This window comes from Anarhichas minor, unplaced genomic scaffold (genome assembly GCF_050575085.1).
Source record: "Anarhichas minor isolate MPS153535 unplaced genomic scaffold, ASM5057508v1 ptg000090l, whole genome shotgun sequence".
In the NCBI taxonomy this organism is placed as follows: Eukaryota; Metazoa; Chordata; class Actinopteri; order Perciformes; family Anarhichadidae; genus Anarhichas; species Anarhichas minor.
Window position 1 is genome coordinate 2,098,358 of NW_027466536.1, and position 14,230 is coordinate 2,112,587.

Consider the following 14,230-nt stretch of genomic DNA (forward strand, 5'->3'; position numbering starts at 1 on the left):
TCAACATGCTGTGTCATGCCGAAGCAATAAAAAGGGATGTGGCAGTTTTTGAAGTCGGCAGCTATTTTTAGCAGGACGTATGTGGCGCTTGGAAGTGATGTAAACACTGAGCAATGTAACCAAATGTAATTTGGATTGGCCACGATGGGAGCAAAGTTGGGGAGAGAAAGGAGGATACAGCAGAAGATGCATGCAGCAAGAATAACAATCCCACGGACCAAGTGTGTGTGTATCAGCCTCTCAGACTGCCTGTGTGTGTGTGTGTGTGTGTGTGTGTGTGTGTGTGTCAGGGGCCCTCTGAACTCCAGGCCTTTCTGCAATCCCATCGTTCAGGAGAGTGGAGAGAAAACACCAAAGGTACCCTCAGCCATAAATCTACCTCTCCCCCCTCTCTGTTGGTCCCACTGGGTAAGGTAATTCTTTCTTTCAAGACTTTTTCACCTTGTCTCCTCTCTCTGTCTCTCTCTCACTCCTTCTCTTCTTCTTTTCCCTCTCTTTCTGTCCGCCTGCTCTTTCACTCTGTAATTCCCACTCTGTGTCTGTGTGCTCAGCGGCCTTGTGTCATTATTATGGGCCAATTTGTGTCAATGCTAACATCCCATTCATCATGGGGGGAATGGTTTCCGCCAGGGCTCCGGGGGCTCACATACCTCACCGCTCACATTTTCACCATGGTGGCATCCGCTCCACTATGGGGTCGGGGGTCAGAGTTCCAGACCTCCACAGTGATCACTGACTTCTCTGCTAACCCCTTCCCTGAACTCCCATTCCTGCTCTCCGCCAGCTCTCTTACATTTCCAGGTCTTCACCCTCATTCCCTTGATTCCTCTTGGTTTTTCCTCTTTCTCTTCAGTGACTCACAAATCACCAGTTCTTCCTCTATCCTAAATCTCTTTATATTTCCATGCCCACTGTCATTTTACCTTTGACAAGACAAACCCCACGTTGCCCTGTGAGAGTGTGCCGCTAAAAAGCCAAATCTCGTTTGATCAGTTCTGACATTTCTCATGAGGCTGATGTTTCCAAAGACAGGTCTGCACCACGCTCCATACATTATGCTCCCTTTCCCAAGCTTTATCCCACCCACACGCCCACCAACCCTCCACAACCCAACCCCCCTATCACATCAATGGCTCACATCCCTTACTCTCACTAAAACCCCTGCATGCGGGTCGATGGTTTTCTTATGAATGAAGGGCCCAAACGAAAGTGCATTCCTGTCTCAGCTCTGAGAGGAAGCAGCTGGCTGTTTGGTGAGTTCATGTCGGACGTTTGGTGTTTTATATCCACGTTCTACACAGGAGAATAAGATTACGCAGTGAGTATAGAGAAGAGAAGGACGAAGAAATACACGAACAAGAAGAGCTTCAACGACAGGAAATGGGGCCCAGGAGGACTATGTGCAGAGAATTGCTGTGGAAATGCCGCCACACCACTTGAAGTTGCTCCTCCTGTGAACTGTAGGCCTGGGACAAAGGAGGAATTGAAGCTGATGTCAAGGTGAAAGGTCAGAACACAGAGCTAATATCTGCTGTGATGGTCCAGATTTCTTTTTCCCAAACGTGTTTCACGTGTCGGTGTCAAAGCTTCTCATGGACGATTTCATTCCTTGTTTACAGCGTGGCAAACGGATTAAGACCTGTGCAGTTGACCCTCTCGATTACACAACGCAGAGAGCAAAGATGTCAGAAAAAGGTCCTTGAGTGAGACCTTTCCTGCTATTGCCTGAAAATAAGCAGCTGAGCTGAAAGGATCCTTGTTGTTGTGAAGTTCCCCATGCTTGTTTAGAGATGGTATTTGATGTAAATCTGTGCAGTGAGAGCTTGGCTCCGGTGTGTCGCAGGCTGCCAGACGGAGGCAGGCATGGGGAAGGAAGGCATGTGGGGCACGCAAGTCCGTCTACATTTCGCTCACTGCCAGCTCCTAATTATGCTCAATTACACCTTTAACACAAGTGGTCCGCTGTGGACATTTCTCAGGGTGTGAGGTCAAGCATTTCCTGTGTCTGTGAATGGCCCAACGTCAGGGGAATTGTCTTGCATGGGCCTCCCTCTCTCTCCCCCCCTCCATCATTCACCCTCTCTGTCTTTTTGACCCCTCCTCCACTAAGCCCCTATCCCAGACCTCCACCATTCACCAGTGAGTCAGATAGTTGGGGCTTAACCTCTGTGACTTGCTAGGGCTCTCTTCTCTCAAACACAAACAAACAGGAAAAGGCATGCATACCCCGGCTACCTCACGTACACTACTGCATGTGTGCATGGGATGCATGCAAATAGAACTTGCAAATCAGACATGTTAGCAACCTGAAATTCAAGATAAACCATAACAATTCAAAACTTTTTTTTTAAGCCGCTGGCAAATGCAACACATTTAAAGTATTTGTTCTGCATCCAGTTTGTCACCCACCCCTCTCCAGCTAGAGACAGGTTTTTCGATGGTCTAGTATTGTCAACAAAACACCTTAGTGGCTTTTGGTGTGGGCCTGAGTGTTAATTACAGATGTCATCAGATCTAATCTTATCTAATCTAATCTAATTCACAGTGTGTTTTCGTGCATCAAAATGTGTGAGTCACAGCTTCTGAGGAAACGGAAAACCCGCCGCATAATGGTAGTGTACCAACAGGTTGGGTTCCCACACCCAGTAGGAAAATAAATACTCCATAATCACTGCCTATCAAAACAGGCAACAGGGAAAACCGAAAATGGCACATTCCATGGGAAATCCATAGCGAGCAAGTACATGCTTGCTCCTCCGCACTGACATTTCAGAGACACAAGGGAGAGATTAGAGGCACATGTGGAAGGGCCACAAAACCAGAATGAAAGATGGTTGAGGGAGATGGGGGTTGGGCCCCCTATTTTTATAAAATGAATTGTTAGTTGAAGTGACACCATGTTGATTGAACAGACTGAAGGTAAAATCTGGAAGTGGCTCAAGTGCGCAGACTGGATTTAGTTGGGTGATTTAGGACTTGTCTTGAACATAACAGATTCGGAAATTGGACAAATATGTAGGAAGGGACAGTTATGTAACATGTATATCACAGTTTTATGACATTATATTTTTAAAATCTCAGTGGGTAAGCTGTCTCTGCAGGAGAAAAAGACATTGGAAGAAACAAACCCACTTGCACAATCCAAAAAAAAGAGAGTGGGAGTAAGAAATATATAGTTCTATGGTGAATGAAAAACGTCGCTGGCAAGAGCATGTACGTATGTTTTGAACATCTTTGAAACCATCCATTTGCCCACCCACCACCCCACAGAGTCCTGCAAGCCACCACACAGTGGATACAGTTACTGCAATGACCTAGCATTTCACTCTGCCAAGAAGACAGGAGTGGAAACAAATATGAGAAGAAAAAACAAAAGTCCTCAGAGAAAAATGGAAGGATTTCTTTTTCTTAAATGCTGAGTCGAGGAGTTTGGTTATTATTGGAGGTGGGGAAAAATGAAAGAGGTCATTCATGACAAAGAGCCAAGATATGAGGAAACCACACTTGTGTCTGCAACAGGCAGTGGGAAGGCTGAGCCAAGTCTTAGTCTCAGCTGTTGTTCCAAGCCACACATTTATCACACAGGCACTTCCCCCGGCAAGAAAAGACCCTCACAGGCAGCTCATGGAGGGGTGCAGACTTGCTCAAGTGACTAGATGACCCTGAATACCAGAGAGTGGCAGGTCTGTGGGATGAAAGGAGGACTTGTCTTGGCCTCTGTCTGTCCATGTGACTTTAAGTGCAGTCCCACGTTAAGGTAGAGTGAGCCTTTAGAGCAAGACAAACTACCTGGCAAATATTTGTGTGCTGAATCCACATTGTGAGCAATATGAAGAGGAGGAAAGCTGAACTGGGTGGAATATGGCCTAAAGCTATTAAACACACTGCGTTCTCCTCCTTCACATTCTTCACCTTGGAAAAAATGAACAGGATAGAGAAGGTGGAAGGAGTGGGTGAGAGAGAGAGAGAGAGAGGGAACAGAGTCCAACCTCCACCATACTAAAGAGCATTGTATGTAGCACTTCAGTGGACTAATGATTATAGGAAAGCTTTTCCAGGTTTTGGCCATCTGTCACTTTTATGAACAGTGCGGTAGGAAATTGGGTCTTTGGGTTGTTTGGCCTTAGAATAATGAGCCACTGAAAATGACTATTATAGATGACCTCCCGGCACTGTTCTCATATGGAGCCAATCGAGATGCAGCTCCAGAGGCCTCCTAACAATCAGGGATAAATCAAATGGATGTTACGGGTCAGGGGTGTGGGTGCTGCAGGAGGTAGGCCTGGGAACAAGGTAACTTTCTTCCTGCATGGAGGAGGGCTTGACTATGGGGTGTTTCTGAAAGAAAAAAGGCCTTGTTCCAATCAAAGAGTCATCAAAATCTTTTAATGCTATACCTGAACTCTTGAAAGGCGATGCATAAAAAAAAACTAAGGAGGTACTTTGAGTATTACTCCTCCAATTAACCTCGATAAGGAAAATAATTCACTTTAACATTAGGTGAAGTAATGAAAAATGTGAACAAATGAGAGATGCAGGAAAGAAGAAGCGAGCGCGCTAGAGGGACAGATGAGAGGGGGATGTGTAAGGAAAGAGGAGAGAGGTGTGTATTCCAAAAAGCCTATCAGTCGTAACGCCGAGCCCTCTTCGGATGCCCCTCAGTCAAAACAGACAAAACACCTGATAAGGTTGATTGTGTGAGACATTCCTCAGCTGAATGGATGTGTGCCGATGAGGGCACGCTGTGTGGTCAACAGTGTTCACACAACTGATATCAAAAATCCAAGTCCCCAGAGAGTTTGCAGCAAAATGTGACACAGGTATGTGACAACAAAGATATCTTCAATGCAGAAACGTTTTAGCCTAGTAAGATAACGACAGATGGTTTGACTATAGCTTTGCTTATTGGTTAGCTGGCTTGCTAATGTTAGCTACTGTTTGGCCTACATTCAGGAATCCCCTGAATTTAGCTCACAGTTGGTCGGTGTGAACCCTGTGGTTTCAGTGTGAGGACGAGGCCTCGGGAGTCCTGTCTGCAGTCACCGGGTCAGTAAATACCTCTATAGGACAGCTGCTAGTTCAATTAAAAGGGCCTGCTATAAAGAGATGCTAATCACTGATCAGGATGGGTGCCAGGGGCGTTTCTAGGATTCAAAGAAAGGGGGGGCTAAGCCCCAAGGGGAGTGGCATGTTTGCGCGCGGCAATTGTTTTTGGGGCCCATTTGGGGCCGTGGATATCCATTGTTTCAGACAGTTCATAGATTGGTTCAATCAGAAAGAGGGTGATTTTGCTCTGTAGTTTTGCTTGCATTCAGTATATGATAACACAAGAGACAGAATTTCAGGGTCATAGTGAAATTTGACAACACAAATATGAACTTTTCTCAAATAAAGAGAGAGAAATACTTTTCCTGCTTGTAAAGGAAAGACGGATAAACTAGCTTTCATATCCGCGTCACTCCCAAATCCTAATTCTTAAAGGGGCCGCACACAATGGATGGAGAATGGACCTGACAGTGTCAACTTTATATCGTTCAGTATGATGATAGGCTATTGGATTGTAATTTGAAGGGGGAGAAAACATACAAACCAGAACGCACGCACATATGTAGCATGTTAGAGTTATAAATAGCTTGTCCATGTGAGAAACAATAGTTTAATTTAATGACTTCACCAAAAAACAATTTCAATTTTTTATTTTTTTAAAGCCAATAATGCCAAATTATTTGGGGTGGCTGAAGAACATTTTAGGCCTAAAATAGGCCTAACGACGCCCCTGATGGGTGCATGGGTTCAGTATGAATAACACATATGAACATAAACATACATGTTACAGTGTGAAAAAACATACTGTACAGTATATGTGCATACACAAAAATACACACAAACATACTCACACACACACACACAGCTGGTCATGTTTACTGCAAGTTGAAGATAGAATATTAGCCGTGCGGCTGGAGATTTTAGATTTTTGTTTAAAGGTAATTTTGACGAACCTTGGTTGAGTAACGTAGGCAACGTAACAAGTATTTAATTATTCTGCTGATGAGTAATTAATAAAGTGATGTAATCCACCTGATTTTTTTTTTCCGTCCCATTGACATTCACAAAAAAAGTTACACCAACAGAAAGTTTGTATGTATTCATATTAGATTTAATTTTACAGCAGCCCACTGCTCCTACTTGTTTGGGATGGGTTAAATTCAGACACCAACATTTGATTGATAACTATTATTTTTTAGTATTTCATAGTATGACACGACAGGTAATCCCGTCAGAACAGTGCTTTAACTATAAAGTACGTCAAATAAAAATTATGCGGCAACTGTTGAAATATATGGTCACCCAGAGGGGCGTTGGAACTAGAAAGACGACTCCAGACATTCTTGTGCTACTCTAGTTTCCAACAGCAGACATCTGGTTGTTCCAGTTTCTCGGGTAAATTTGGCGTGGTTAAAACCTCTCAGTGAACTTCCTGACAGTTTGTTTCCCTGGGCTTTTTGCATGCAAGTTGGAAGTGCCAGTATACCCTCAGGTAATGCAAATGCAGAGGGTAATAAATGGGTTAAGTGTGAGGGCTTCACGTTTCAGCAGCCCCTTGTGAGGACAGAGACGGCGTCTTTATTTCCAGATCTCTCTTTCTTTGATCCTGTAGGTTCCCATGACTCCCTACAGCCTTTAGTGCGTCTGTACCGCTTGGCCTGTAATGAAATGTCACATTGAATAAATAAGAGGAGACCATGTTTTGGCTGCGTTGAATGACACCATACTGGGATTAGTGTAACTAGTATAAAGAAGGATGTGGGTGAGAAAAGTGAGTTGCATAAATAGATGTCTGGAAAAACAGACGAGGAGACTGCTTCTCTTCTTCATATTTCTTTTCCTTCTTTACTGCCTGCTCTGCTGGACAAGCAACCTTGACGAACATTTTCTTTCTGTCTCTGTCCCCACAGGAGGCACTGTGCATAAGCACACTCTACACTCATAGCTCACATCACAGGAAGAAGAAAGGGAAGGAGCTTGGTCGGACATTGTGGGTACATCCCAAGTCTCTTAATTGCATCCCTGTTTCCCTCACTTTCGTCCTTTCAGGAAACCATTTGAGGAGAGAGGAAACAAGGAAATATGTTTTAACAGATATGAGACTTCCTTTCTTCAGTTGTGTCACGTGAAGCGACGTCTGTTTCTGATGACGGAGGATCAGCTGATCACGGCTGGATCAGCTGTCAGTCGGCTTTAACAGCTGGAGAGACTTTTGAGAAGTGTCTGTACACATGATCATTGTACGTAATAATAGTAACTAATAATACTAATAACTAATAAAGACACACAGTAATCATCATTGCCAGAGTAGAGGTGTTACCTCTCTGTAGCCTTTTTAACAAACTGTGTCCTGTGTCCTGTTTATAAGTGCAGGATCGATTTCTACCGACAGAATGTGTTCGTCTTATTCATGAATTATTTGCGTCTGTATGTTTTGAAATTCTGATTGTGACGTCATTATTAAATAACCCAGAATATGATTATGGTTTCTCTTGAATACTGGAATTAATTCATTAGGCTCCATGTGTCAGGATAAACTTAAATGATATAACTCATCAAACCCGACACTCAGGAATGATCAGCCTCACGTGACTGAATGAAATGATGTACAAAGTGTTGCGTCTCTCCGACTTTAATTGTCTCCATAACACAAGTTATTGAGGGAAATATCAGATCATGAAAAGACAAATATTTCTAATGAATGAAGAAAGTTGTTTGTGGTCCTTGTTGTTCAGACCTACAATGAAAACGAATCAAATATAAAACTAGAGTTTAATCTGTGATCTGTCTTCCGTCTGGTATGAAACTCCAGTGATATTTAGAAATATCTGATCAGTCCGATCGGCTGCAGCGTCCAATCACATAACTGATGAACAATGAGGGGGCGTGTCGGCCGTAAAAACACTTCCTGGAAGGCTGTTCTCGTGCGTCCTCGCTCATGGCTCCTTGGAGATCCCTCCTCCCTCCACCCAGCAGAAATAAGAGCTTTGGGACGGCCGTCAATATGGCGGAGCAGAACAACTTCCGGTTCAAGCGAGGAGCGAGGAAATGACAAATAAGAGACTTGGGATGTACCCACCGAGTGTGTGTGCATATGTTGCAGTGAATCCCCAAAGCGGACTGAGGAGTCATCCACGGTGTCTTAATGCTTTCTGCCCAGTGCATGCTGGGATAGACCCCAGCCTGCCTCAACCACAATAGCTATTAAGCAGGTTTAGAAAATGAAAGATAAACAAATTGCAAATTAACAGGAACATGTTTGAAAATTTAAAATGGTTTGATCAAAAAAAATGATCTCTCAGCCATTTCAGTTCTACAGGCTCTGTTGGCATGACGTATATCATGTTGCACTCTCTCATTCTCTCGGCGTGGCTTGAGTTATGAGGTGCCACAATCACTTGCTGCATGCAGACAGCTGCCCTGGCAAGCTGTGGTAAGTAAGACAGTGGATGAAGTGAGGGCTGCAGGACCTGCTAGAAGGAGATGGGGATCACTGGCCAGGATGACGACAGGGGCTCAGTATGAATAACACATACAAATACGTTAAACATACACGGAACAGTGAGAAAAAACCACAAAGATACTGTATATCGGCATGCACACACACACACACAAATGCACACAAACATATTCACACACAAAGTTGGTCTGGACAGAAAATAAAAAAAGACTCAAAACCTCAACAAGCTGTTTGCTCGTTCTCTGCTTCTGCACAGTTTGACCATGAAAGACACAGATTAGAGGCCACTGTATAACTTTGCTTGTCAACAGCCCATTGTATTTGGTTTTCAGGAAGAGTCCATATGTTCAGTTCTTGTTACCAATGTGAATATGAAGTGTCTTAAAAACAGTAACAGATGCACAAACTGTTAGTTAAAGTTAGTGGGAGATTACAGTTGTTGTTTTTCAGTATATGTGAGCGTGTAGTACACACACTGTAACATGAATAAAGGGCTAAGCACGTTCCTGTTGCTCTCCTACACTGTTGTGGCCGCTGCAGACAAAGTGAAAAGCTTGAAGTCGCAATAGCAGAAGACGGCTCTCTCACAGTGGCTGCCATGTAGCACACGTGTTGTTGTATTCTACTTGCTTTAAAAAAGAATAATAAAAAAATACCATGGCTATCTGGTTGTGGTGTTTATGGAGGAGGCGGAAGAGGAAGTGATCGGCTTGCAGTACCGCAGACCAACGAGCCAATCATTAACAGGGAGCCGTGTGCAGTAGGCGCAATGTTTTAAATTTCGAGAAGCACGAACTGGGTGCTTTAGTTTGCATAATTGCAAAGGCTACTCTCTCGTGTAGCACAAGAACCATGCAGAGGGCTTAAGGTTGTCTGCAGTCTCAGGTGCACTTTATAAACTATATTGTGATGAACCAGCATCTTTGGTGCAGGTGCTGGTTCATCACAATATAGTTTATAAAGAATTGATAAATGTCATCCTGAGGAAAAGCCAAAAACACAGTTTAGATGGTTGTATCTCTGACACTGTCTTCGTTTTTAAGATTCATTATTACCTGCGGTTTGATTGGACTCACTTAAAATGTCAGTCAAGAGTTCAATTTCAAATCATTTAAAATTGTGCAGTGGCAAACTGTAAAATCTCAACTGTGTGGATTGCCCAAAGTAGCACCGTCACAAGGTCGGTATTCATCACTTCCCTTGTAGGAGAACTTAAACCGACAGAAAGAAAGCATGTATCGACATCATTACACACAAACACTGGAAATATCGACGATATGAAAAAGAAAATAATTTCCTCACTTTTACTGTATCTTGAGCAAAATGCCCCACCACCATGATATGGTACCCAAATGGAGTTTAGAGTTTGCCTTGTCTAGCATCTTTTTGAGGGTGCATTGTTTACACATGGTTCTGCATGTGTTACTGATAGTAAATATATGTATTTTATTACTTTTTTGGGGGACTAATTTGTTATTCTCACACATAATGCAAGGCCAGTATGCACGTGTTTGTACAATTGAGGTGACACCAAGCAACAGATTTACTAACTACAGTGAATCTGCACTCTTAATCGTGACATTGTAAAAGCAGCAAAAGATAAATAGACAGACAGACAGAGAGAAAGACTAGATAGCCTAGATAGCCCTCCTCTAGCTAGATAGAGGAGGGAGATAGGAAGTGACAGAGAAAGTAAGAGGAGAAAAGGGGAAGGGGAGGGCGCTCTGCACAAAGGAGAAGCCTGGATTAAGTCATGAGTGGCAAGCGACATAGGTTGGATTTTTAACCAGTGAGATCACATCCTCTTTCCTAAACAGAGGAGGAACTCATCCTCTGGTGGACAGGACGGCCGAGCTGAGCCCCGCCACTGTCTGTCTGCCTGCCTGTCGGTCTGTGTGTGCGTGTGCGGGACATCTATTACCGAGCTGAGACAGTGGCATGTAGCCCTGGCCCTGCACGCAGGAGTCTCCACACATGTCAGCAAGCTGCACATCGAGGGACACACAGCCAGAGTGTGTGTCTGTGTGTGTGCGTTTAGGTGATCCGTGTGGGAAGTACTTTGAGTCCATGAGTAGTATGTGTGTGTGGATCTTTGCGAGAATGCTTCTGCATAGGTGTAAGCATGTATTACACTACAAGATTTTGTTAACGAGTATGTGAATGTGTACATATACACTCATATGTGTAACTCTGTGGATGAGATCACCAACATTACTCCCTGAGGGGGCTAAAATCCTCACTTATGCTTCTTCATGAAATTACTTTATCTTGAGAGCAGTGGTGGGCCGTCAGGGCCAGCAAGGCCTTCTCTGCTGACCTAGACACTGACAGAATCCCAAAGTTATAGCTATTTTATAATATAATTATTTTTCATAAATACACCACGTTTTCTAAATATTTTTCCCATTAGCTTATTATCTCATTGCATAGCTACTGTTTTCCTCGGTCAGATTGTTTTAAGTAGAGCTTTTATCCAATCAGATTTTGCCCTTACGCTGTCTCTAAGTAAACAAATCTGCCCGGAGGCCTTCAGATTTGAATCCCTTTGCAATTTAAGTGAATGGGTACGATATTGTTGATCGTCATAGTCTTCAACCAATCAGATTTTTAGTTTGACATGTTGAGCGTATTCTTTGACGTGTCAGAGCCTTCTAGCTGGCCTACAAGTACGTCAGCATTAACGTGCGGCTTGATTGGTCAGTGGGCTAGTCTGACCGTTGTGAAACTAGCTAGCAGAACTCTGTAGTAGTAAGAGTTAAAGTTTAAAGATATGTTTTTACGTGACATTACATTTTTAGCATTTTGGCATGTTTGGCGGTGACAATCCCAATATCTGCTGCCTCTGTCGAGCGGACATTTTCAGCCCTTAAACGCATTAAAAACGTATTCAAGAAATACAACTGGGGAGGCTCGACTGTCATCACTGGCGTCCATGAATCGAGAAGGACCTCTTGCTGGAACTGAAACGCATGGATGTAATGTACAACCGCGTCATTAAACTCTTTGGTTTTTTATTGTGTATTTGAATGGCCCGTGCCCGTGTGGCAGAATGTGTGTTTTAGCGCCGCAGTTTTGCTGGAATGTGCAGAGGCCTGTTGAATCGTGTTATTTGGGTTTTATGTTATTCTACCAGCTTTGTTGTCATATGAATATATGTGACTGGTTCTTGTGAGGTTGTTCTTGTCACTGTGTTAATTACATTGAGTTTGACAGTATGCATTGTCCGTTAATGACGCAGCATCCGGTCATGCTGGCGTCATAATGAGGTTATCAGGAGGTGGTTCAACTGTAGTAGGACAGGCCAGGTATAAAATACATGGCCAGCCACTGCTTCAGAGCAATACTCCTCTAGGATCCAGTGATCTGTGCAAGACATTTACATTCACTGTATGAGGATCATATCTTGTATTACTAATTTATGTATATATTAAGTGTCTAAATAGTTACACTTATAAGAGAGACAGCAATTTCTCTTCAATTTTATTATACAGACTTATTAACAAGCAATCTGTAACACCTGTAAAGGCTGTATTTTCACTGTGATGGACGCAGTCTGTAGAGCTGTGGGAAGCACAGACTGAACCACGACCTCCCTAAAATTTGCACTCCTTCACTCCCAACATAGTCAGCAGTTGTTCTGACTCTACTGATGTTTGAAAATATCTCTACATACTATAGCCGAAAGTCATTATAGGGGAAAAGGAGCTCAGTGTCTATAAATCTCAGTTCTTGAGGGAATTCTATCATTCTTTTGCTTTTGATTTATGTGATGAATGCGGCCTTACTTTTGTTATTGAAAAAGAAACAAATGTGCAGGCACCGGAACACACCAGGAATGCAGGTCTAATCTTAATCCCTATCCCCTATGTTAGGTACCTATCCATTTCAAGACTGTGAATCATGCTTATTGCATCGCGGGAGGAACACACACAGCCCCCATACTCCTGCCATCCCAACTTCTCTCCCACTTTCAATTCTCATGTAAAGAGATACAATATACGAAGCCAATCCAGGTTTCTCTTCCACCCACACTCCCCTCCCTCCCTCCCTCCCTCCCATCCCCGACCAGACATGACCCTATGTGTATGCAGGGTGAAGTAGTAAAAGTCTGGGTTTGGTGAGCTGAGTGGAGATGGTGCACAGATGGAGATGTTCTCCCCTTACAGCCTCAACTCTGTAAAAATAAGTCAGAAAGATAGAGGAGAAAGAGAGAGGTCGACCTAAAGGAAGAGATGAAGGGGCTGAATCCAAAAGAGAAGTAAAAACACGCTGCTTGTTATGGGAATTTTCCTCCCTCATGGCAATATTTCCTTCATGTCTTTAGTCGAGAAGCCTGTTATTCATCCCTCCACCTTTCTCTGTCTCTCTCTCCACCCCCATTCTACTCTCCCTCCACCCCTCCATCCCCCCTCTCCAGACTGGGCTTTCACTTTGGGGGGCCCTCAGCTTCCCTCTCGGCTGACCAGGGAGCTTTCAAGGTACCCTGATGGATGCTAATGCCGGACTCTTTCAGATCGTTTTACAGCCGGAGCCTTTGATCTGCCAGCAGGCCTCTCTCCACAGGCTGCCTGTCCTGAGAAAATGTAAATCCCCGCCTTACAGACACCTGTAAAAAAAATAAATAAGAAAAAGGGGGACAGAAAAAGAAGTTGCTCCAAAGAAAAGGGGGAAGAAAAGATACAGTATTGTGACATTTGGAAAAAAAGAGGGCATAGTTTAGATTGCGGCAGAGCGACAAAGAATGAGATGGAAATTGTGCGGAAATAAGAGCGAGTGGCAAAGAAAAAAAGGCGACAGGACTGCAGAGAAAGGAGTGGAGAAACTGAGACATGGCAACCAACAAAGAAGGAAAAGAGGAATGGGTACCACAAAACAGAGAGACAGAAAGGACATGGATGGAGGCAATAGAAAAGAAAAGGCTGAAAACAGCAAAAAAAAGAAGGAAGGTTTATCTAAAGACCCAGCATGGAAGACAGGGGGAGAATGGCTGGGAGAGAGAAAGCAAGATGGAAATAGTGGAGTAAAAGTTGGTAAAAGCAGAGACAGATGGACAATTTGACTTGGGAAGAAAGAGACAGAAAGACAGCCCCGACAGACATATGAGGCCTGCTGCAAGGCTCAAGGGCGGATGTGTCTGTACGGTTGGAAACTTTGGAAGGAAGAAGTGAAAAAGAAAGTACGGTGAAGGGGACTCAGCAGCGTCGGTGACAGCAGTGAAAGAGGCCTCCCTCACCAGCGGCAGCAGCAGTGCTCTGAATAGCGGCGCTGCTGCTAGACAGCTGGGTGCAGCTGATCGGTGGACAGACTCTGTGGAAGAGCGCTTGTCTTCCTGCAGCCAGCTGCTGTGTCCAGAGGCCAGCAGTGACAGCACAAGGCTCAGAATTGATTGCCAGAGCTGGCAGTTCAATGGGGTGGATGGAGTGCAGTGAGGTTGACTTCTCTGAAGTAGTGTGCACTGTACAGCAGCAGCAGAGCACAGCTGGCACTCACTGTATCCTCTTCTGAGAAAAAAAAAATAACAGAGGAGGGGAGAGAAGAGAGATTGCTATTATGGTGATCCTCCCTCCTTCTTTCTTTCATTCCGTGTTTCTTTCCCCTCTCTCTTCTGCTCTTCCAGCCACTGTCATTTCTCTTCTCCTCTTCCCCCAGAGAATGGTGAAGGAAATGACTGTCCAGCATTGAGAAGAAGTGCTCTGAAACTACAAAGTGTCATATCAGTCTTGC

At 44.0% G+C, this 14,230-nt stretch overlaps 1 protein-coding gene across 12 annotated transcripts in view; it reads right to left on the reverse strand.

Moving 5' to 3' along the window:
- Window positions 1–14,230, reverse strand: part of ccnd2a (cyclin D2, a) — a 143,340-nt gene that overhangs the window by 31,567 nt on the left and 97,543 nt on the right. The window lies entirely within an intron of this gene.